General features: G+C 40.0%; 1 protein-coding gene across 1 annotated transcript in view; it reads left to right on the forward strand.

The window, feature by feature from the left end:
- LIN52 (lin-52 DREAM MuvB core complex component) overlaps nt 1-26,183 on the forward strand; it is a 115,082-nt gene that overhangs the window by 19,747 nt on the left and 69,152 nt on the right. The gene's annotated exons all lie outside the window — the stretch shown is intronic.

Below are 26,183 nucleotides of genomic sequence, written 5' to 3' on the forward strand. Positions count from 1 at the left end.
AATTACTAGTTACCATGTATGTCATGGACCTCCTTGATCTATAATGAAAAGGCAAATCTGTGATTAGTAAGTTCGTGAATGTGAGACTTTCATAGTTGATTTTGTTCCCTTGATTTTGTTTCTAGCTTTGGATAATAAATGCTGTAATGATCGTTATGATCAAGGCTTTATCTCTTTGTGTCAGTGTTTTTCAATGAAGTAAATGTTATGCTTGTTATATCAAGAAGATGCTGTATTACCAAATAGATTTGTCAGTAGTATTATCTATAGTTATAGCTGAAATTATGGTCCTTCTAATTAGTTTCTCTTTTTCTGCTTTCCTACTGAGAAAGGTGATGAAGTATTTTTTCCTGCTTTTTATTATTTATACCAAAGTGGAGTGAACGGAATAATGACCCATGGCCCAACTTCAATAATCAACATATAGCCAATCTTGTTTTACTTATAACAATTTCCTATAGCTACTTTAAAGCAAATTCCAGGCATCATATTACCCCATTGCTGAGTAACTTTGTATGTGTTTCCAGAAGACAAGGACTCACTTTCTTTTTCTGTCTTGTTTTGTTTTGTTTTGTTTTGAGGCAGTCTTGCTCTGTGGCCCAGGCTGGAGTTCAGTGGCACGATCTCGGCTCATGGCAACCTCCATCTCCTGGGTTCAAGTGATTTTCCTCCCTTAGCCTCCTGAGGAGCTGGGACTACAGGGATGCACCACCATGCCTGGCCAATTTTTGTATTTTTAGTAGAGATGGGGTTTCACCATGGTGGCCAGGCTGGTCTCAAACTCCTTACCTCAAATAATATGCCCACCTTGGCCTCCCAAAGTGCTGGGATTACAGGCGTGAGCCACCACACCTGGTCTGTTTTTGTTTTTTTTTTTTTTTTTCCATTCTCTTCAGGAACACTGACACAAAATGTAAAATTTTTTTTTTTTTTTTTTTTTTTTTGAGATGGAGTTTTGCTCTTGTTGCCCAGGCTGGAGTGCAATGGCACAATCTTGGTTCACCACAACCTCCGCCTCCCAGGTTCAAGCAATTCTCCTGCCTCAGCCTCCCGAGTAGCTAGGATTACAGGCATGTGCCACCACTCCCAGCTAATTTTGTATTTTTAGTAGAGATGGGGTTTCTCCATTTTGGTCAGGCTGGTCTTGAACTCCTGACCTCAGGTCATTGGCCCAACTCCGCCTCCCAAAGTGCTGGGATTATAGGCGTGAGCCACCGTGCCTGGCTGTTTTGTTTTTTGTTTTTTTTTTGTTTTGTTTGTTTTTTAAGAGACTGGGTTTTTCTATGTTGCCTAGGCTAGACTTGAGTTCCTGGGCTCCAGCAATCATCCCACCTCAGCCTTCTGAGTAGCTGAGACTACAGGCACATACCACTGTGCCTGGCTTTTTTTTTTTTTTTTTTTTTTTTTTTTGAGACGTAGTCTCGCTCTGTCGCCAGGTTGGAGATTGGAGTGCAGTGGCGCGATCTTGGCTCACTGCAACCTCCGCCTCCTGGGTTCAAGCGATTCTCCTGCCTCAGCCTCCCAAGTAGCTGAGATTACAGGCGCACACCACCATGCCTGGCTAATTTTTTTTAGTAGAGACGGGGTTTCACCATGTTGGCCAGGATGGTCTCAATCTCCTGACCTGGTGATCCACCTGCCATGGTCTCCCAAAGTGCCAGGACTACAGGAGTGAGCCACTGCGCCTGGCTGGCTACTGTTACTTTTTAAAAATATAACAGTAGTTTCATTATTATGCCTAAAATTTTTTTTACAAACTTGTTAAATATCATCGAATAGCCAATCAGGGTTTAGATTTCTCCAGTTGACTCATAAATGTCTTTATACAGTTCATTTGTTGGCGTCTGGGTCTAAATAAGGTTCATATACTGTATTTCATATGTCTCTGAAATCTTTTTTAGCCTATCATACCTACACCTGCATTTTATTTCCCCTTGTCGTTTGTTAAACCTAGTCATTTGTTCTATAGATTTGCAAAATCTGGGTTTTGTTGATTGCATTCCTGTGGTGGAGCTTAACATGTTCACCTATCCCCCTTTTTTTTTTTTTTTCTGAGACGGAGTCTCCCTCTGTCGCCCGGGCTGGAGTGCAGTGGGCGGATCTCAGCTCACTGCCAGCTCCGCCTCCCGGGTTTACGCCATTCTCCTGCTTCAGCCTCCCGAGTAGCTGGGACTACAGGCGCCCGCCACCTCGCCCGGCTAGTTTTTTGTATTTTTTAGTAGAGACGAGGTTTCGCCGTGTTAGCCAGGATGGTCTCGATCTCCTGACCTCGTGATCCGCCCGTCTCGGCCTCCCAAAGTGCTGGGATTACAGGCTTGAGCCACCGCGCCCGGCCACCTATCCCTTTTTTATCTGCTGATTGTTAGATCTATAAGCTTGCACAGATACAGGCTTGATTTTTTTTTTTTATTTTGTCAAGAATATTTCACAGTTGGTGTTGGATACATTATGTGTGCTGGTCTTTCTTTTGTGATATTAAGATTAATAGTTGATTGTTTCTAGATCTAACTATCAGGAAATAAAAAGGGATAGGTGAACGTGTTAAGCTCTACCACAGGAATGTAATCAACAAAACCCAGAATTTGAAAAATCTACAGAACAAATGACTAGGTTTAACAAATGATGGGGAAATAACATGCAGGTGGAACTATGACAATCAGATGTATTCATTGTAATATTCTTTATCAGTCTTATACCTAGAGTAGCAGGCTTTGATCACAGTCTAGATTTACTATTTTATTATAGGTTGCAAGTTAGTAATATTCTGTCATTTCTCTTATTGACTAGAATTTTTCTGAAAAGACTTTATCTTATCGACTATTTGGTTACTTTGAAAGCTGCTCCTACTGGCGTGATGGGATAAATGATTCTTTTTCTTTCTTTATTAGTTTTCAGAATAATGAATTTGTTCCCTAAGCATCAGTAAAGTTTATTTTAATGGCTTTCAACGGAATCAAAAACTTGGTGTGGCATTTGTTACTTTTTAAAATCCACACAGTTAAAGCCATTATTACTGCTAACTGTTTATATTTCTAAAAACTTAAGGCTTTGGGGGTGGGGGTTTGAAGCCATTTAATTCAGCCACCTTCAGCACTAAACCAAAACTGTACAAGAGAAATGCTTGTTTCTGCCAAATGAGTCCCATGAGCACAGCTGAGATTTTTCAGAATTATCTTCTAGTTCAAAATTTGGTGTTGTTTCAATTTCTGTAGCAGTGCTTTGCAACTGATTGCCATTTTCCTTGACCATCGTGAATTTAGCTGACACGAAATAGTTTTAAAATTTAGAATTAGAAACAATTACATTGATGTGTATTGAACTTCTTACATACAGTCTCTCTTTGTTTTATTGTGTGTAGTGTATTTGCATAAAAACAAGATTTTTTTTGTGCTTACAGATTATTCATCTACTCTAGGGGTTGGCTTTTACTTGACACCCTAATCTGGTGTTTTGATGTCTAAATCCTCTTTCCTACATTAATTGAGAGGATGACATGGATGAAAAATAAGCAGTAGGAACTGATGAATCCCCAAGGACCAGTGATCCTGTTTTTATGCAAATATCTGCACTGATAAAGATGATGGAAAGAAAAAAAATGCAAAAAATATTTGTCCTCAAAACATGATTGTTTGTCACTTCCCAAGAGCATTGTTAAATGTTAGTATAGAAATTATATGAACCTTCTAGGGCTGATAGTAACTAGATCGTGTCTTTTGGAAGATGAATGCTACCCTTTGAATTGGTACATGATTATGCCTCAGATAACCCTTTTGGTGTGCAAATTTTGGAATGCAGTAACTTTTCTTATAGGCATTTATAGTCTCTCAGATGATTGAGGCCTCTTGGCTTGATTTGGGCAGTTAATTTATATGAAATTCCCTTGAAATATACAGAAATATTTTAAAAAGTAAAACTCTGCCTTAGCATATAAAGAATTCCATTTCTATTATTTCCATCTGAGCTCAGAGTCCTCCCTCTTTTACTGGAACTATGTTATAGTCACCTTCTAGCTGGTCCCCCTGCCTCTCAACTACCCCATTCCAGTCTATCTTGTTACTGCTGCCACATTGTTTTTATGTTTATTTTTTTGAGACAAGGTCTCACTCTCATCCGGGCTGGAGTGCCATGGCATTATCCTGGCTCACTGTAGCCTCGAACTCCTGGGCTCAAAGGATCCTCCCACCTCAGCCTCCCAAGTAGCTGGGACTGCAGGTGCAGTGCCACCATATCCGGCTAATTTTTTTGATATTTTGTAGAGACGAGGTCTCACTATGTTGCCCAGACTGGTCTTGAACTCCTGGACTCAACCAGTCCTCCCTCCTTGGCCTCTCAAAGTGCTGAAATTATAGACATGAACCACCATGCCTACCCTGGCCTGATTTGTTTATTTTTATTTATTTATTTATTTATTTATTTATTTATTTATTTATTTTGAGGCAGTGGCTTGCTTTGTCTCCCAGGCTGGAATGCAGTAGTGCAGTCTTGGCTCACTGCAGCCTCCACCTCCCAGGCTCAAGTGATTCTTATGCTTCAGCCGTCCAGGTAGCTGAGATTACAGGTGTGTACCACCATGCCCAGCTTTTTAAAAATATTTTTAGTAGAGATGGGATTTTGCTATGTTGGCCAGGCTGGTCTTGAACTCCTGTCCTCAAGTGATTTGCCCGCCTGACCTCCCAGAGTGCTGGGATTACAGGTGTGAGCCACCACGCCCGGCCCCAGCCTGATTTTTTGAAGTACATTTTCTTCTCTTTGTCTTTTGCTCATAAATCGTTACCCACAGGATAAAATTTTGGCCCCTTGTGTGGCATTCAAAATCCTTTGCACTCTGGCTCTCACCAGATTACTCTAGCCTTCTTACATCTCCCCTACCAAAACACGTTCACTGTCTCTGAAGCTTCTGGAAATTGCTCTTTTTCTGGGTAGTTGCTGTTTTAGTGATGAGATGTAATATTTGAAGGTCTTATAATGTCTGAAATGTCTTCTCTTATGACAGTGGATGGTAAACAGCACAGAATAAATACAGTGTGAAACTTGTTGATGATGGCTTGGTTTATCTTCTACTTGAACCCTACTCCATCACTATTATTACATGCGTATGATCCTGATTTAGACCTGTTAAATTTCAACACTACATTGCTTCCTTTGTTCCTAAGATTCATTATCATGAATCCTATTGAATACTAGTTCTCAGCAGTTTTAACCTCACTCTTTCTGGAATAATTCCCCATCTTCTTAGTTCTACTCATGCTATTCCTTTTTCTCAGTAAGCTGTCCTTCTTCTATCAGCCTTCCCTTTTCATCCTTGATTTAGAAAGTGAACATTCTCTGTGGCCTCTCACATTGCCCCTAGAGCAGTTTGTTTGTTTGATTTGTAAGGTGCTTTTACCATTCTTGGAGATTTTTGGTACATGTCTCAGTCCTTGGATTGATTATAACTTTTTAAGATAAGAATCATATTTTTACTTTTTCAGCCCATAGATTTTTTCCCCATCTCTGAAGACCACAAACCAGTTAGTAGTCATGCACATGACCTACTTACTAGCTATCTTTGAAATATGTTTAAATAAAATGTGAAAACTGGGAAAGCAGAGGATCGTATCATTTGAAACTAGGGACCCTGATGCATTTGGTTTTTTTCTCTTTTTTTTTTTTTGTAATGGCTTTATTGAGATGTAATTCACATAGTCTATAATTCACCCATTTATAGTGTGCAATTCAGCGAATTTTTGTATATTCAGAATTTTGCAGTCACCACCACAACCAATTTTACAACATTTTCATCACCTGAAAAACCTTGTACCTATTACTTCCCAAACTCCCCAGACCTAGGCTGTTACCTATTGGTTTCATGTCTCTCTGGATTTGCCTCATCTGGACATTTCATGTAAATGAAATTATATAATATGTGGTTTCTTGTGACTGGATTCTTTCTGTTAAGATGTTTTCAGTGTTCAATTATGTTATAGCATGTATCAGTGCTTTATTTCTTTTCATGACTGAATAATATTCCATTGTATAGATACTCCACATCGTATTTATCTACCTGGTGATGGGCATTTGAGTTGTTTTCAGTACTTGGCTACTATAAATAATGCTGCTGTGAACATTCAGGTTCAACCAAAACACACAATTTTTTTGGTAAACATGTTTTCATTTTCTTAGGTTTATAGCTAGAGGTGGCATTTCTGGGTCATGTGGTAACTCTATATCTGATCTATTGAGGAATTGTCAGACTGTTTTCCAAACTAGCTGAACCACTTTGCATTCCCACAAGCAGCGTATAAGTGGTCCAGTTTTCTCACATTCTTGCCAACACTTGTTATTTGTATTTTTTTCTTTTAATTATTTTCATGTCCCTCAGAGGGTGTGAAGTAGTGTCTCATTGTGGTTTGGATTTGCATTTGTCTAGTAATAATGGTGTTGAGCATGTTTTCATGTGCTTATATATCTTCTTTGGAGAACTATCAATTCAGATCCTTTGCTTATTTGTAAATTGTATTGTTTGTGTTTTTATTATTGAATTGTAAGACTTCATTATATATTCTAGAAAGAAGTCACTTATCAGATAGATGATTTGCAAAAGTCTTCTCTCATTCTATAAGTTGTCTTTTTACTTTCTTAATGGTATCCTTTGAATCACAAAGCTTTAAATTTTGATGAAATCCAATGTATCTATTTTGTTGTTGCTTGTGTTTTAGTGTCCTACCTGAGAAACCATTGCCTAATGCAGGGTCTCAAAAATTTATGCCTGTGTTTTCTTTTAAAAGTTTTATAGTTTTATCTTTTAGATTTAGGTCTTCGATTCATTTTAAGTTACTTTTTATATTTGGTGTGAGATAGGGATCTAAATTCATTCTTTCGCATGTGGAGATCCAGTTTTCTTAGCATAATTTAGAAGCATCATTGAAAAGACTATCCTTTTTCTGTTGAATTGTCTTGACATCCTTGTCAAAAATCTGTTGGCAGCTGGGCATGGTGGCTCACACCTGTAATCCCAGCACTTTGGGAGGCCAAGGTGGGAGAATTGCTTGAGCCCAGAAGTTTGAGACAAGCCTGGGCAACAAAGTGAGACTCCATCTCTACAAAAAAATTAAAAATTAGCCATATGTGGTGCTGTGCACCCATATTCTCACCTACTCAGGAGGCAGAGCCTGGGAGGTCGAGGCTTCAGTGAACCATGATCACACCTCTGCACTCCAGCCTCGGTTACAGGGAGAGACCCTGCCTCAAAATAAAAACAATTAGTTGGCCATAAATGTGAAGGTTTATTTCTAGACTCTCAATTCTATTCCATTGATTTAATCTCTCCTTATGCCAGTAATTCACTTTCTTGCTTATTGTAGCTTTGTAGTAAGTTTCGAAATTGGGGTGTGTGAACTTTCCAACATCAACAATGTTTTGCAGTTTTCAAAGCATAAATATTATACTTCATTTGTTAAATTTTTTCCTAAGTACTTTATTCTTTTTGATGCTATTATAAATGGAATTGTTTTCTTAATTTCATTTTCAGTTTGCTCATTGCTACTATTGAGAAATAGATTTAATTTTTGTATATTGATCTTGTACCCTGCAACTTCGTTGAACTTATTTCTTTAGTTCTAATAATGTTTTAGTAGATTATTTGTAATTTTCTATATAGAGAATTGTCATTTGCAAATAAAGACAATTTTGCTTCTTCATTTCCATTCTGATTGCCTTTAAATTAATTCTTTTGCCTAATTGCCCTGGCTAGAAATTCCAGTACAGTGTTGAATAAACGTGGCAGGAGTGGACATCCTTGACTTTTCCTGATTTTTAGGAGAAAGGATTAGGTATAGTGTTAGCTGTGGGTTTTTTGTAGGTGTGCTTTAATGTAAATATTACCTTCTAAAAAAGCTTTGAGGAATTTAGCTTACTTTGATATAAGTAGTTGTTTCTACTGATTAATCATATAATTATTAATCTCATAATTCTGTATGTTCATGTAGCAGTTTAATGGGACTGTTATTTGGTTAAATTTAATCACTGTTGTTTTTTAAAAGCAACATTTCATTGTAAAAAGATTGAGAGGGATGCCAAGGAGGGATGACTTCTTTTTTTTTATTAATTTTTTATTTTTTGAGACGGAGTCTCGCTCTGTCGCCCAGGCTGGAGTGCAGTGGCCGGATCTCAGCTCACTGCAAGCTCCGCCTCCCGGGTTTACGCCATTCTCCTGCCTCAGCCTCCGGAGTAGCTGGGACTACAGGCGCCCGCCACCTCGCCCGGCTAGATTTTTGTATTTTTTTAGTAGAGACGGGGTTTCACCGTGTTAGCCAGGATGGTCTCGATCTCCTGACCTCGTGATCCGCCCGTCTCGGCCTCCCAAAGTGCTGGGATTACAGGCTTGAGCCACCGCGCCCGGCCAGGGATGACTTCTTGAAGTCAAGAGTTTGTAACCAGCCTGGGCAACAAAACCAAGACTCCATTTCTAAAAGAAAAAGATTGAGGCCGGCGTGGTGGCTCACGCTTGTAATCCTAGCACTTTGGGAGGCTGAGGCGGGCAGATCACCCGAGGTCAGGAGTTTGAGACCAGCCTGGCCAACATGGTGAAACCTTGTCTCTGCAAAAATACAAAAATTAGCTGGGCATGGTGGCGCACACCTGTGGTCCCAGTTACTCGGGAGGCTGAGGCAGAAGAATCGCTTGAACCTGGGAGGCGGAGGTTGCAGTGAGCTGAGATCATGCCACTGCACTCCAGCCTGGGTGACAGAGTGAGACTCCATCTCAAAAAAAAAAAAAAAAAAAAAAGGCCAGGCATGGTGCCTCATGCCTGTAATTCCAGCACTTTGGGAGGCCAAGGCAGGCGGATCACGAGGTCAGGAGATCGAGACCATCCTGGCTAACACAGTGAAACCCCGTCTCTACTAAAAAATATCAAATATTAGCTGGGTGTGGTGGCAGGCGCCTGTATGTAGTCCCAGCTACTCAGGAGGCTGAGGCAGGAGAATGGTATGAACCTGGGAGGTGGAGCTTGTAGTGAGCCGAGATTGTACCACTGTACTCCAGCCTGGGTGTCAGAGTGAGACACCATCTCAAAAAAAAAAAAAAAAAAAAAAGATGGAGATGTCCCCATTTAAAACTTAATACTTTATCCCATTAATCTACATTGATGAAGTTGTCTATACAACTTTACTATTTGGTACTTTATTTGATGGTAGTAACTAAGAAAAACTTCTGCTATCAGGAAGCAGAAGTTTCCACAGCACTAACCTGTGGTATACTAGACTTCTCTACTCTCTGGGCATGTGATTTTCAAATAAGTGATCATTTACATTTAGAAGTTGTTTCCCATCTAGATAAAATTCTAAACAGCTCTTTTGATTTTTAATTTTAATATATAAAGGAGGGAAGGGAGAGTATAACTGTGATTCTTATACCTTTTTGTTTTTTTGGAGACAGGGTCTCGGTTGCCCAGGCTAGAGTGCAGTGGTGCAGTCATAACTCACTGCAGCCTTGACCTCCCAGGTTCAAGCAGTCCTCCCAGCCCAGCCTCTCGAGTAGCTGGAACCACAGGAGAGTGCCACTATGCCTGACTGATTTTTTTTTTAATTTTTATTTTGTAGAGATGGGGTCTCCCTGTGTTGTCCAGGCTGGCTTCATCCTCCTGGGCTCAAGCAGTCATCCTGCCTCAGCCTCCCAAAACGCTGGGATTATAGGTGTGAACCATCATGCCCTGCCCCTGGGTATTTTTTTTCTTTTTATTATTTATTTATTTATATATTTTTGTGGGCTAACATCAAAATTATTTGTCTGGCTTCCCTTATTAGGCCTATTAAGTTCTACCTCTCATATAATTAAATTAATAGCCCTTAACTGAGGAGAAAAAAATCATCTAGCCTTTAACCTCTAGATGGCAGCATGAGTCTTTCTGTACCACTAACAGACTCGAACTGGATTTTTGATCTATATAAAAACTTATTGTGATTTCTTTTTCTTTTTTTCTTTTTTTTTTGAGACAGAGTTTCGCTCTTGTTGCCCAGGCTGGAGTGCAATGGCTTGATCTCGGCTCACTGCAACCTTCGCCTCCCGGGTTCAAGCTATTCTCCTGCCTCAGCCTCCTGAGTAGCTGGGATTACAGGCATGCACCATCATGCCAGGCTAATTTTGTATTTGTGGTAGAGATGGGGTTTCTCCATGTTGGTCAGGCTGGTCTTGAACTCCTGACCTCAGGTGATCTGCCCACCTTGGCCTCCCAAAGTGCTGGGATTACAGGCATGAGCCACGGCGCCTGGCCTCTTCTTGTGATTTTTACCAGACTACTTGCCTAACTTTGTTGATACTTTGTTGATTTTGATTTTTAGCTTTTTGTTTTTCTTTTTATCTCTTCATCTTTTTTTTTACATGTTTCCTTTTTTTTTTTCAATTTTTTTTTTGAGACAGGTTTCACTCTCACCCAGGCTGGAGTGTAGCGGTGCAATCTCAGCTCCCTGCAACCTCTGCCTCTGGTTCAAGCGATTCTCCCACTTAGTACAAAAAAATTCTAAAAATGTGATTGATTCAATACCTTTTATATCTGCATATAAGACCCTAAAAATGGGTTAAGTTATCTTATCTCAATAATTTCCCCTACCAGTGGCTTATCTTGTATCCTTGGACTCTGTTGGTTTTCATGTGATATCAGGCAATGAATGCTCTATTACATTAAACAGGAATGTTAGCTAAAGTTGATGAAACTACCTTGGAATAATTAGTCCTTCAAGAAGAATTTAATTGTTTTAAAATAAAGCTTTCAAATATTTAACCATTTTGAATAGCAAAAGAATGAAGTGTCCTGTTTAGCAACTGTTTGGGTGACTACTTCATGCAAGGCTATGTAGGGGATAGGAAGATAATTACTGCCCTCGTGTAGATTAAAATATAGTACGAAAGGAAGATAAGACAGCTAAGGTAAATGAGTCTTAAAAAAATATAGAGGAGAGGCCAGGCGCGGTGGCTCAAGCCTGTAATCCCAGCACTTTGGGAGGCCGAGGCGGGCGGATCACGAGGTCAGGAGATCGAGACCATCCTGGCTAACACGGTGAAACCCCGTCTCTACTAAAAAAAATACAAAAAACTAGCCGGGCAAGGTGGCGGGCGCCTGTAGTCCCAGCTACTCGGGAGGCTGAGGCAGGAGAATGGCGTAAACCCGGGAGGCGGAGTTTGCAGTGAGCTGAGATCTGGCCACTGCACTCCAGCCTGGGTGACAGAGTGAGACTCCTTATCAAAAAAAAAAAAAAAAAAAAATATATATATATATATATAGAGGAGAAAAGCTCTGTGACAGTACAAAGAACTATACGGATAGGGGAGAAGAGGGCAATTGCATCAGATTGCTACAGGAGTGCTGCCTGTAAAAATAAAATAAGTTTCATTTTATTTAGTAAGACCTGCCTAGAACCATTGAATTGAGAAGGATTTTGAGAGGGAGCCTAGATTCAGAGGAGAAGGCAATTAGTGATGTCTGTTATAGACAAGGGAAATTAGTGTGGTAATATGTGCAATTTCTGGAACATTGAAAATAAACCTGGCCAGGTGCGGTGGCTCACGCCTGTAATCCTAGCACTTTGGAAGGCCGAGTTGGGTGATCACCTGAGGCCAGGAGTTCGAGACCAGCCTGGCCAACATGGTGAAACCCTGCCTCTACTAAAAATACAAAACTTAACCAGGTGTGGTGGCACATGCCTGTGGTCCCAGCTACTGGGGAGGCTGAAGCATGAGAATCGCTTGAACCCAGGAGATGGAGGTCATAGTGAGCCAAGATCAAGCCACTGTGCTCCAGCCTGGGCAACAGAGTGAGACTCTGTCTCAAAAAATAAAAAATAAAAAAAGTACATAGTAAAACAAAGTTCAGCATTTGGGAAATAGCAGGTCAATTATAGTGTTACCCATACAGGAGAATACAATGTAGTCATTAAAAAACATTAAAGGGACTGGCCATGGTGGCTTATGCCTGTAATCCCAGCACTTTGGGAGGCCAAGGTAGGCAGATCACTTGAGGTCAGGAGTTCGAGACCAGCCTGGCCAAGCTGGTGAAACCCCGTCTCTACTAAAAATACAAAAATCAGTCACTCGTAGTGGTGGACACCTGTAACCCCAGCTACTCTGGAGACTGAAGCAGGAGAATCACTTGAACCCGGGAGGTGGAGCCTACAGTGAGCTGCCAAGATTGTGCCATTGCACTCCAGCCTGGGTGACAGAGTAGGACTATGTCTCTAAAAAAAAAAAAAAAGCACTAAAGGGCATTTCATGCCAGAAAGGTATTCATTATATATAAGGATAATAGCAAGTGACAAAATGCAGAATATAAAATTTTACAGCAGTTTTTTGTTTTTTTCTTTTGAGAGCGTGGATGTAGACAAATGGCTAGAAGGAAATACATCAGTATGTTTTAATGGCTATCTTGAGTGGTTTTTAAAAATTTCTAAATTTTCCAAATTAACAATAAACACATTCTAGGCTGTTGAATAGGAAAAATACTACTTAAAAAAATAGGGAAAAGTTGTATGCCATTTTAGAAACAAAATTGTACTTACATCTCTGAATTTTCTAGGCAGTTAAATTTTTGAGCTCTTCTGTGGACTGTTTCTAAATAAAAATGAATAGATCCATTAACAACAATTGATCAGTTTATACAAGTGATAAATAGCAAGGTGATCGTTTCTCATACCTCATTTCCCATACTTAGGATGCCTTTGCATAAATCGAAATTAGGAGCAAAAGAAATGGTAGGCTGTTGGGTTATGGGCAAGAGATGATTTAGTTGGCCAAAGGGCATATTTTCTTAAGCAAATGTTGGCCAAGATGTTACTTTATGTTTTCAGGCTGTCTTTGCTATAGTTGGAGAACTGTGAACTCTTAGTATTAACTACTCAGTAGGAGCAAAGAACCATTTGCAATGTCTGTCAGTCTTAAATAGAACTGCAGCTGTTTGGCTGAGAGGTGATATGGACCTGGATTTTTTTTTTTTTTTTTTTGAGGCAGGGGGACTTTGAAAGTAGTTTTGGTATAATAAAGAGGTGATGAGAACTATGTGATTACAAAAATGTTCATAGGAGTGCAGTTTCTTTCCAGCCTTTGGGTTTGAGAATGACTGTTTCTGCCCATGGGGAAATCAACTGGCATTTTTCTGATTTTGTTTGTTTGTTTTTTAAGTTATTGATGTTCTAGAAATTTCAACAAAATAAGGAGTGTTTTTGTGTTTCAAATGTAGTGCCCATTTCTTTATTTCTTTCTGGTTCTTTCCACTGGTGTGTGTTGATAATATGATCTGGAAGGGTAGTGATAGTGCATGGGAATTTGTAAATGATCACAAAGTACTTTGTCACAGGAAATCTAGAGAAATAATGACTTTGGCATATGTATAAGAGAAATATATCTAACTGTTAAGTCTAAACTAAAAACTTGGTACTTTGCTTTTACTTTTTGGTTTGGTATAACCAAAAAAAAAAATTGAAAAATAAAATAGAAGCAATGATTTGTTTTCTCAGGTGTAGCTGTATTTGACTGACTCTATTGTAAGAGGACACATTTAAGACTGAATGGTTGGATAATGGGAGTTGAATCTGATAGGTTGAAGTTTTGGATATGGAATGAAAAGAAAAGAGAGAGCTGGGCAAGCTGAGAATTCCTGTAGTTCCAACTACTGGGAAAGCTGAGGTGGGAGGATCACCTGAGCCCTGGAGTTTGAGACTGCAGTGAGCTATGATCATGCCACTGCATTCCAGTCTGGATGACAGAGTGAGACCCTGTCTCAAAAAATAAATAAATAAAAAGAGGAAAGCGCTAAAATGAGAATTCTGATTCAGAATATAAAAATATTCTACTGTCCCATTATTTTTTGTTCTTTAATAAGCTTTAACATTGACGTATAATGTATATAAAGAAAAGGACACAAATTATAATGTGCAGCTCAATGAATTTTCATAAAATTAACACTCCCCTGTTAATAAAATTAACACTCCCCTGTTTTAACACTGGTCAAAACAGACTGAGCTACAGAACATTGCGCCTGGTGCTGTGGCTCATGCCTGTGATCCCAACACTTTGGGAGGCTGAGGCTGGCAGATAACTTGAGCTCAGGAGTTCTAGACCAGCCTGGGCAACATGACAAAATCCGGTCTCTACAAAAAATACAAAAATTAGCCGGGCCTGCTGGTGCACACCTGTAGTCCTAGCTACTTAGGAGGCTGAGGTAGGAGGATCCCCTGAACCTGGGAAGTCAAGGCTGGAGTGAACCAAGATCGCATCATTGTACTCCAGCCTGAGTGACAGGAGTGAGACCCTATCTCAAAAAAAAAAAAAAAAAAAAAAAACACCTTTCTAGTATATAAATACAAAATTTCCTTTGTACCCCTTCTAGTCCCTACTTACCCTTTCCTCTCAAAGACAAGCATTACTGTGACTTATACTATCATAGAGTAATTTTGTTTATCTTTGAACTTTATGTAAATGGAATAACAAATCACATACTCTTTTGTGTCTGCCTTCTTTTGATTAGCGTTTAAATTATGACATCAGCCATATCATTTGGGTTTTCTACCATTGCTACGTAGTATTTCATTGTAAGAAGTTACCATGATTTATTTCCTCATTCTACTAATGATGGACATTTGGACTGTTTCCAGCTTTTGGTTATTACAAATAAATACTGTTAGTATTTTTGATATATGTCTTTTTTTGGTACATGCATTTTGTTTTTTTTGAGACACAGTCTTGCTCTGTTGCCCAGGCTGGAGTGCAGTGGTGCCATCTCGGCTCACTGCAAGCTTTGCCTCCCGGGCTTACGCCATTCTCCTGCCTCAGCCTCCCGAGTAGCTGGGACTACAGGCACCCGCTACCACGCCCAGCTAATTTTTTTTTTGGATTTTTAGTAGAGATGGGGTTTCACTGTGTTAGTCAGGATGGTCTTGATCTCCTGACCTTGTGATGCACCCACCTCGGCCTCCCAAAGTGCTGGGATTACAGGCATGAGCCACCGTGCCCGGCCAGTACATACATTTTCATTGGATATACAAGTAGGAAGTGGAATTGCTAGATCATAGGGGTATATGTATATTTAGCTTTAGTAGGTACTTCCAAATATTAATAGTTTTCCAAAGCGGTTATATCAATTTACAAGCCTAACAGCAATTTCAGTTGCTCCAAGTCCCTACCAACAGGTATATTCTCAGTCTTAACTTCTAGCCATTCTAGTAAATGGTATCTTAATGTGGTTTTAATTTGCGTTTGCTTAATGACTAATGAGGTTGAGCACCTTTTCATATGTTTATTGGCCATTTGGATAACATCTTTTGTGAAGTCCTTATTCGTGTCTCTTGCCCACCGTGCATCTTTAAAAACTGGATTATCAATCTTTTTTTTTTTTTTTAGATGGAGTTTCACTCTTGTGGCCCAGGCTGGAGTGCAATGGCACGATCTCAGCTCACTGCAACCTCTGCCTCCTGGGTTCAAGCGATCCTCCTGCCTCAGCCTCCCGAGTAGCTGGGATTACAGATGCATGCTGCCACGTGTGCTTAATTTTTGTATTTTTAGTAGGGACAGGGTTTCACCATGTTGGCCAGGCTGGTTTCGAACTCATGACCTCAGGTGATCCTCCTGCCTCGGCCTCCCAAAGTGGTGGGATTACAGGCATGAGCCCTTGAGCCTGGCCAGGATTATCAGTCTTTAAAAAAAATGATTTGTAAGTTTTGTTTATATACGCTGGATATCCACCCTTTGTCAGTCCCATAAATTGCCACTATTACACTTTGTAGCTTCCCTTTTAATTTTCTTAATAGTATGTTTTAATGAACCAGAGAGTTTTTTCCACCAACTTTTTATTTGTTGAAATTTGAAATCTTAAAAAAGTTTTGGCCAGGTGCGGTGGCTCACACTTGTAATCCCAGCACTTTGGGAGGCCAAGGCCAGTGGATCACCTAAGGTCAAGAGTTCGAGACTAGCCTGCCAAATATGGTGAAACCCCCATCTCTACTAAAAATAGAAAAATTAGGCCAGGCATGGTGGCTCATGCCCGTAATCCCAGCACTTTGGGAGGCCGAGGTGGGCAGATCACCTGAGATCAGGAGTTCGAGACCAGCCTGGCCAGCATTGTGAAACCCCGTCTCTACTAAAAATATAAAAATTAGCCGGGCATGGTGGTGGTTGCCTGTAATCCCAGCTGCTCAGGAGGCTGAGGCAGGAGAATCGCTTGAACCTGGGAGGCAGAGGTTTCAGTGAGCTGAGATTGTGCCATTGCACTCTAGCCTGGGCAACGGAGTGAGACTCCCTCTCAAAAAAAAAAAAAAACAAAACCCCAAAAATTAGCTGAGCGTGGTGGTGTGCGCCTGTAGTCCCAGCTACTCGGGAGGCTGAGACAGGAGAATCACTTGAACCCGGGAGGTGGAGGCTGCAGTGAGCGACTGCACTCCAACCTGGGCAACAAAGCGAGACTCCATCTCAAGGGAAAAAAAAAAGTTTCAAGCAAAGCGTAGTGGTATGCACCTGTAGTTTCAGCTACTCTGGATGCTGAGGTGGGAGGATCACTTGAGCCCAGAAGTTTGAGTCCAGCTTAGGTAACATAGGGAGACCCTGTTTCAAAAAAAAAAAAAAAAAGCTTAAAACTCTTCCAAAAAAAAAAAAAAAAAAAAAAAAACCTGTATAGTAGGCACAACTGTTTCTAAAAATAAACTATACAGGGTAGATTTTCCCCTTAGAGTCAAATTGTAAATTCTTTCAACACAGCATTGACCTAAATCATTATAACCCAATGAAATCAGTGGCTCCCATATAATTCCCAGAGGTTTCCCTGTCCCCACCCAAACAACTTTTCTCTATTCAGCAATTGTCCATTGCTTAGATCTGCTCTTTCCATTCTATATTATTGATTTATTCTATATTTTTTATACCACTAGCCATAATGATTTTAATGCATGTACAAACAGATTTCATCTGTTGATTTGATAAGTAAGTGATGCAAGTTTTAATGACTAATGTGACACTAAAATTTTCCTTATTCGTTCCTTTCCAATTCTAAGATATTTTAATGCATCAACTGAATAGTGAAGTCATTATTGCAAATGCTTTTATCACATAGTGCCCAAGTTAGTCAGCAAATAGTTAAAGATGCTTTGGTTTTTCCAGGAAAGTCGTTTTCCAAAAATTTTCAAATAATGATGGTAATACATTTAAAAATGTATCACTCAACAAGGTTGTCAGAAAACTTACACATCAAATCAAGAAACCAGTGAGTTAAGGAAAGAGGAAAACACACCTTCACTTTCTTTCTTTCTTTTTTTTTTTTGAGACAGAGTCTCACTCTGTCGCCCTGGCTGGAGTGCAGTGGTGCGATCTCAACTCACTGCAACCTCTGCCTCCCGGGTTCAAGCGATTCTTCTGCCTCAGCCTCCTGAGTAGCTGGGATTACAGGCGCACACACCATGTGTGGCTAATTTTTGCATTTTTAGTAGAGATGGGGTTTCACCATATTGAACAGGCTGGTCTCAAACACACCTTCACTTTCTCCACTGGAATTTTTGTTTATCATGTAGCCAATAATAATATTCTCATATTCCCATGAGGAAAAGAGGTTGAGGAAGAATTCACACTAGTAATTTAGTATTTTATTTCTGAGATGCTACAGCTTTGACATTATTATAACCCAAATTAAAAGAACAGGAGTGTCATTAACCAAAAAGGAGAATATAGATAAACCAAACTGCAGTAAAATTTAAAACTTCTGTTCAAATTGGAGACATCTTATTATGCATTAAAAGTCAGATAATTGTATTGTGTTAAATTTTTTGAGTTTGTTAATTATATTGTAGCTATGTAGGAGAATATCCTTGTTCTTAGGAGATAATGCTGAAGTATTTAGGGATGAAGTATCCTGGTGTCTGCAGCTAGCTCTCAGATAGCTCAGGAATAAAACAACAAAATTTAAAAATATAAATAAATAAAGCGGAGTTGGTGAACAGGTGAAGAGTATATGATTATTCATTGCAGTATTCTTTTTTTCTATTTTATTTAAAATATGTTAGAATATTTTAGGTTCTAGAAAACTTCACTCTACACTTGTGAGAGAGTGAGTGAAAAGAGCATCTTAGTATTATACAAATAGTTTTGATCTGTCCAGGTGCAGTGGCTCACACCTGTATTCCCAGCACTTTGGGAGGCCAAGATGGGCAGCTCACTTGAGGTCAGGAGTTCGAGATCAGCCTGACCAACATGGTGAAACCCTGTCTCTACTAAAAATATAAAAATTAGCCGGGTATGGTGGCAGGCACCTGGAATCCCAACTACTTGGGAGGCTGAGGCAGAAGAATTGCTTGAACCTGGGACACAGAGGTTGCAGTGAGCCAAGATCATGTGCTACTGCACTCCAGCCTGGGTGACAGAGTGAGACTCTGTCTCTAAAAAACAAACAAACAAACAAACAAACAAACAAACAAAAAACAGTTTTGACCTAGTGGACCCCCAAAAGAAGTATGGAGAGCCCAGGATCTGCAGGTGTTCCCTGACCACACTTTGAGATTTGTTGCCTTAGAGTATTATTTTGATGATTTGATACAGCTTTATTTATAAAACTCTTAGCTCACTGTCTGGATCTTAATAAGTGCTTAAAAACTATTAACTGTTGTTATTCTTTTGAGCAGCATTTGAGAAATTTTAAGCAGAGTAGACATCTGATCATATTTACGTTCTTAGGTCACTTTGCCAACATGGTAGAAGGTAGATTGGTGAGGAATGAAAATAGCAACAGGGAGATGAGTTAGATTCCTTTAGTAAGCTAGACTAATATAGTAAACCCTTGAAGTAAGACAGTAGAAATAGAATTGGAGAATAAAGAATGGGTTCTATAAATCCTGGTAGGAGAATGGAAAGTTTTAGTGACTGATTGGATGTATTGGGGTTGGGAAGTCCTGGGCAGTAAGAATGAGGAACTAAGAACAATTCTTAGGTTTCTAGCTTAGGTTTATATAGGAAGAAGAAAACCTTTGAGAAGAAAGATTAGGGAGTTCAGTTATAAGTGTATCTGTAGGCCATCTAAGTGGAAATAAATACCTAGGAGACAATTGAATAGATACTAGAGCACAGGGAATTTGGATCCTTGATCCACAGGTTTTAGTTAAAGCCATAGATGAGAGAAGCCAGGAGGATGTGTAACATTAAATATAGAACTAAATATAGTAGGCACCCACTAAGATGGTCCCCAATGATCCCTGCTATCAGTGTGCCCTTGTTTAATCTTCTCTTGAGGGTGGGCTGGACCTAATGATAGTAAAAGTGATGGAATGCCGCTTCTGATATTAAGTTACCAAAAGACCATGGCTTCTGTTCTCCCCTTCTTCCCCAGAGATGCAAATTGCCATGTTGTGAGTATAAAGAAAACTAGCTTGGGATTTCAGAGATCCTGGTTATTGGAAGTAGATCTATTCTACTTACTGACTTGATAAATAACCACTCTCTGAGCTTCATTTTCCTTTTCTGTGAAATCAAGGTAATAATAACGCCCCTCTTAATAGTTGTTGAGAGAATTAAATTGGATGTTGATTATAAAATGCTTAGTATGAATCTTCATGATCTTGGATTTTGCCATTAATTTTTATTTGTTTATTTTTTTTACAAGATGATCATGAACTTTATTCATTTCCAAACTGTAATGTTCAGATATGTTACTGGACTCAAAAAGAATTGAGCTAAGTTCCTGGAAACAAAATAAATAAACCAACTAAATTCTATATACAAGACAAACAGATAAAAAGAAATTAAAAATACCATCTAAGATATCAGACAGTAATAAAGATGAAGTACATCTACAGAATGATGTATGTAAGATGTCTATAGTTATATAATAATACTTCATGGAGAGCCTTTGTAAAAGACCAAATGAGTGAATATGAATAAATACTATAAGTAGATTAGAAAGCTCAGTATCTTAAAGATTCAGTTTCTCCCAAAAACATTCATGGATTTAATATAATTCAAATTACAGTCCCCCAAAATGTCTCGAAACTTGAAAGCTCATTTTAAAATTTTATAGAAAAGCAAAGAACCAGTGAAAGCTAAGAGGCTCCTGGGTAGGTGAAGTGGCTCATGCCCATAACCCTAGCCCTTTGGAAGGCCGAGGTGGGAGGATCGCTTGAGTTCAGGAGTTTGAGACCAACCTGGGCAACATGATGAAATCCCATCTCTGCAAAAAATACAAAAATTAGCCAGGCGTGCTGATGTGCACCTATAATCCCAGCTACTTGGTGGGGCTGAGGTGGGAGAATCACTTGAGCCTGGGAGATGGAGGTTGCAGTGAGCCAAGATTGCACCACTGCACTCCAGCCTGGGTGACAGAGCAAGACCCTGTCTCAAAAAAAAAAAAAAAAAAAAAAAAAAAAAAAAGCTGTGAGAGACTGTTGATAAAGAAGTGACCATGGGTTTAGTTATGACACCAAAAGCACAAACAACAAAAGGAGACATAGATGTGTTGAACTTCATTAAAATTAAAAACTTTTGTGTGTCCAAGGGCATTATCAATAAAGCAAAAAGACAACCAACAGAATGGGAGAAAAGTTTTTCAAATTATATTTTAAGTTTTAATAATATATTAAATATCAAATAATATATTAAGTTTTTCTGATAAGGGTCTGGTATCCAGAATAAATAACTCTTAGAACCCAACAACAAAAAAACAGCCCAGTTAAGAAATGAGCAAAGGACTTGAATAGACATTGCTCCAAAGAAAAAATACGAATGGCTAACAAGCACATGCGAAGATTTAGTCATTAGGGAAATCCAAATCAAAACCATGTGATACCACTTTATACCCTCTAGGATGGCTATAATTAAAAAAAAGAAAAACAGAAAATAAGAAGTATCGGCAAGAATATGGTGAAATTAGAACCTTCATACATTGCTGGTGGCGATATAAAATGGTGTACCCCCTGTGGGAAACTGCTTGGTATTTCTTCAAAAGGTTGAAAGGTAGAATTACCATATGACCCAGCAATTCCACTGCTAGGTATATACCCAGAAGAACTGAAAACAGGCACTCAAACAAATGCTTGTACACAAACGTTCACATCGGTACTATTCACACGAGCCAAAAGGTGGAAACAACCCAAGTGTCCATCAACAGATGAATGAATAAACAAAATGTAGTATAGCCACACAATGGAATGTTATTCGGCCATTCAAATGAATGAAGTGCTGATGCTACAACATATAAATGAATCTTCAAAATATACTATATGAAGGCAGTTAGACACAAAAGTCCACATAATGTGTGATTTCATTTACATGAAACATGTAGAGTAGGTAGATCCAGAAGACATGCAAAAGCAGATTGGTGGTTCCCAGGGCCTAGAGAAAGTGTTGAATGGGGAGTGACTACTTGATGGATTTGGGATTTTTTGGGGGGAGGTGAAAATGTTTTGGAACTTGATATAAGTTGTGGTTTTAACATTGTGAATGCACTAAATGCCACTGAATTGTATACTTTAAAAATGTGAATTTCACCTCAATCAGAAACTACCTAGTATGGTGTTTGACACCTAGCAAGCTACAAGCTACCAATAAATTTAAAATATTATTGCATAGTGTAACCTTTATCAGAAATTTGCATCGTGACTTTGGTCATCAGTTTCCTGAGCTGAAAAAATGAAGTTGTTGGAATAGAAGACCTCTAAGGTCCTTACAGCATTAAAATTCTACTATTTTAAGGCCTAGTATTTCTAATTCATATAGTTAATATTTATTGTGTAACTTTAGGGTACTATGCTAGGCAGCAAGGACTTAGCAGTAAATAAGACAGACATGGTTCCTGCTGTCATGAAGCTAACATTCTAGTAGATAAGGCCTTATACAGATGATTATTTGCTGAAACATTGTTCTAAGTACAATGTGGGACAAGGCTTAAGAGGGCAGGGATGGGTCTCTTGAGAAGAAGGTATTTCGGTATGAAGAATGAGTAGGAGTTAACTGGGTAGAGAGAAGGGAGACGAGCTTTCAGAAGGGAACAGCAAAGTCTGATAGTGGGAAAGTGCACAGTGCCTTTGAAGAACTGAAAGAAGACTAATATGACGAATTCAGACAGTGACTGGTGAGATAGACAAAGGTTGGATCATGTGAGATTTCTCAGGTTTACTAAGGATTTTGGATATTATACTGAGAGCACTGGGAAGCCACTGAAAGGCTTTAAGCAAACAATATTCAGTTTCTGATCATGTAGAAAATGGTTTGCAGGAAGGCAAGCGAGGAACTAGGGAAATAAAGTAGGAAGTCATTGCAATAGCTAAGACTGTGCTTCCTAGAACCAGGGTACTGGTAGTGGACATGGAGAGAAGTAGTTAATTTGAGAATGATTTAGGACACAGAATAAGTCTTTTTTTTAAACTTAATTTTTTTTTAAGAGATGGGGTCTTGCTATGTTGCCCAGGCAGATCTTGAACTCCTGGCTTCAATCACTCTTTCCATCTCGGCCTCCCAAAGTGCTGGGATTGCAAGCATGAACCATGCCTGGCCAGGACAGAGAATAAGTCTTGATGGACTGGCTGTGGGAAAGGGGAAAAAGGTGTCAGGGATGACTCCTAGATTTCTCTTGAGCATGTAAGTCAGTGGCATGCAAAGAACATTAGAGGGACCTCTGCTTTTGGTTAACTTGGTATGTCAGGGACTAGATTCACCTTCTTACTTGAAACAGTTTTTTTAAATGACAAAAGATATGAAATAATGATTTTCAGGATGCTGGACATCAGGCAACAAAGGACAGTAATCACCAAAGAGAAAGGATATAAAAGAGGTGAACTTTGTGACTGCCCCAAGCTTACTGCTTTGAAAGAGTTTCCAGGCTGTGGTACAGGGAGAGGTTGGCGGGCTTCCTGAGTTGAAGAAATGGAGCTGAGAGTATGGAGGGGCCAAGGCAGCTAGAGTTCACAGGCCAGCAGAGTACCGGAGAGGAGAGGGCAGCACAGAGAAAGAAGAGAGATCCACAGAGGGTCGTCCTGGAGTATTTAGCTGAGAACTGATCAGCACATTCATGTGAGGGAGCTACTTGAGGATGAAGAAAGAACCATCCAAAAGGATTGGAAGGAACAGTGCCTGGCACCACTGGGCCAGTAATAGTGCCTACTCCCACTGGACTGGAGAAACTTCATCATTCACAGGACACCAGGGAGGACTCAAAAGGATCTTGCCTCTGTAGTGTGGAATACATTTGTCAAAACATATCAAACTGTACACTTCAAATATGTGCATTATCATGTGTGAATTATATCTCAGTAAAGCTTTTTACAAAACAATGCTGTGGCCGGGTGCAATGGCTCATGCCTGTAATCCCAGCACTTTGGGAGGTCAAGACAGGCAGATCACTTGAGACCAGGAGTTCAAGATCCTGGTCAACATGGTAAAACCTCGTCTCTACTAAAAAGTGCAGAACATTAGTCTGCTGTGGTGGTGCACGCCTGTAATCCTAGCTACTCAGGCTGAGGCATGAGAATCTTGAGCCTGGGACACTGAGGTTTCAGTGAGCCAAGATCGTACCACTGCTCTCCAGCCTGGGCAACAGAGCAAGACTGTCTAAAACAAAACAAAACAAAACAAAACAAAAACAACAACACTGGAGGAGGAACAGATTGTAAGGAAAGATTATGCATTTGGTTTTTGATATGGGGTTTGGCTTTGGTTGTTAACTGGAGACATTGTTTAGGCAATTAAATGTATGAATGAGTGAGGTAGTTTCAGTGGGATGGTAGAGGCAGTTTGAAATGGAGTGAGGAAATGAGTGGAAGGTAGGAAATGGAAATAGGAAAGGGAGATAATTCTTTCAGAGTGACTCTTAAGAGGGACAAAGGGTGAAAGCTAGTGAGAGAAGTGGAGTCAGAGTTTAGTTGCTTTAGGATGACAGACAATATATATTTAAATATCAATGCCGTGATAGAAGATGCAGGTGAATCAAATATAAGTAAGGTTTCCGAGAGGGTTTGAAGGCATAGCACTTAGAATACAGATATGTTGGCTTTAGATTGGAAGAGAGCTACTTTGTCTACTCTTGTATAATAGGGAAATGAGAGAGGATAGATGAAGATCGGGTTTGTGAGTTGGTGGAAAGATGAAGTGGTGCTTATATGTTGGATCCGAGCCTTTACTTTTCTGTATCTCTAAATTATAGGAAGCCAGGCACAGTGGCTCACACCTGTAATCCCAACACTCTGGGAGGCTGAGACGGGAGGATCACTTGAGTACAGGAGTTTGATATTACCCCAAACAACGTAGTGAGAACTCGTCTGTACAAAAAATAATTAGCCAGGTGTGGTGGCATACACCTGTAGTCCCAGCTACCTGGGAGGCTGAGACAAGAGGATTCCTTGAGCCTAGGAGTTCAAGGCTGCAGTGAGCTGTGACCATGCCACTTTACTCCAGCCTGGGGGACAGAGCGAGACCGTATGTATAGTCTGTTTTCATGCTGCTGATAAAGACTTACCCTAGACTGGGAGGAAAAAGAGGTTTAGTGGACTTACAGTTCCACATGGCTGGGGAGACCTCACAATCATGGCAGAAGACAAGGAGGAAAACATCACGTCTTACATGAATGGCAACAGGCAAAAAGAGAGCTTGTGCAGGGAAACTCATTTTAAAACCCTCAGATCTTGTGAGACCCACTTGCTATCAGGAGAACAGTATGGGAGAAACTGCCCCCATGATTCAGTTAATCTCACACCAGGTCCCTCCTACAACACATGAGAATTATGGGAGCTACAGGATGAGATTTGGGTGGGGACAAAGAGCCAAACCATATCACCCTGTCTCAAAAGACTAAATAAATTACAGGAATACATATTAGGGAATGAAGAATTTATTAAATAGGCGGTTTTTGGGTTTTTTTGTTTGTTTTTGTTTTTGAGACATAGTCTCACTCCTTCACCAGGCTGGAGTGCAGTGGCTCGGCTTACTGCAACTTCTGCCTCCTGGGTTCAAGCAATTCTCCTGCCTCAGCCTCCCAAGTAGCTCGGATTACAGGCGGGAGTGTACCACCACTCCCGGCTAATTTTTACATTTTTAGTAGAGACAGGGTTTCATCATGTTGGCCAAGCTGGTCTCAAACTCCTGACCTCAGGTGATCTACCCAACTCGGCCTCCCAAAGTGCTGAGATTACAGGCATGAGCCACCACTCCTATCCTAAATAGGCCTTTTTTTTTTTTTTTTTTTTGAGATGGAGTCTCCCTCTGTCACCCAAGCTGGAGTGCGGTGGTCTTAGCTCACTGCGACCTCCACCACCAAGGTTCAAGTGATTCTCGTGCCTCAGCCTGCCAAATAGCCGGAATTACAGGCACGTGTCACCATGCCTGGCTAATTTTTTTTTTTTTTTTTTTGAGACAGAGTCTCACTCTGTCACCCAGGCTGGAGTGCGGTGGTGCGATCTTGGCTCACTGCAAGCTCTGTCTCCCGGGTTCATGCCATTCTGCCTCAGCCTGTGGCGTAGCTGGGACTACAGGTGCCTACCACCACGCCCGGCTAATTTTTTGTATTTTTTAGTAGAGACAGGGTTTCACTGTGTTAGCCAGGATGGTCTCGATCTCCTGACCTCGTCCCGCCTTAGCCTCCCAAAGTGCTGGGATTACAGACGTGAGCCACCACGCCCAGCCTCATTTTTTTGTTTTGTTTCATTTTAGCAGAGATGGGGTTTTACCATGTTGGTCAGGCTGATCTCACAGTCCTGACCTCAAGTGATCCACCCACCTCGGCCTCCCAAAGTGCTAGGATTACAGGCATGAGCCACCATGCCCGGCCCTAAATAGGCTTTTAATTGTAGAACTGACAACCAAAAATTTAAATATAATTTAGGAATTAAATTTTTTTAGTATTTATTATTATTTTTTATTATTTTATTGAGACAGGATCTCTGTTGCCTGGCTGGTCTCAGACTCCTGGGCTCAAGCTTTTCTCCTGCCTCGGCCTCCCAAAGTACTAGGATTATAGGTGTGAGCCACATCATCCAGGCCAGAAATTAAATTTTTTATTCTTAAGTATTCTTATTGTCAATCTGCCTTCTAGGCTATCGTGCAACAAATAACCAACCCAAATCCCATCATCCATTGTCCAGTATACTTTGTCAAATTCTATAGTTGTGCTTTTCATGGCTGTTAGCAATCTTGAGTAAACCCTGGTGTCAGCTTAGAATTCCTAAGTGCTGTGGTGTTTGTAAGTGAGATTGAAGGATATC

This window comes from Rhinopithecus roxellana, chromosome 5, assembly GCF_007565055.1.
Source record: "Rhinopithecus roxellana isolate Shanxi Qingling chromosome 5, ASM756505v1, whole genome shotgun sequence".
Lineage (NCBI taxonomy): Eukaryota > Metazoa > Chordata > Mammalia > Primates > Cercopithecidae > Rhinopithecus > Rhinopithecus roxellana.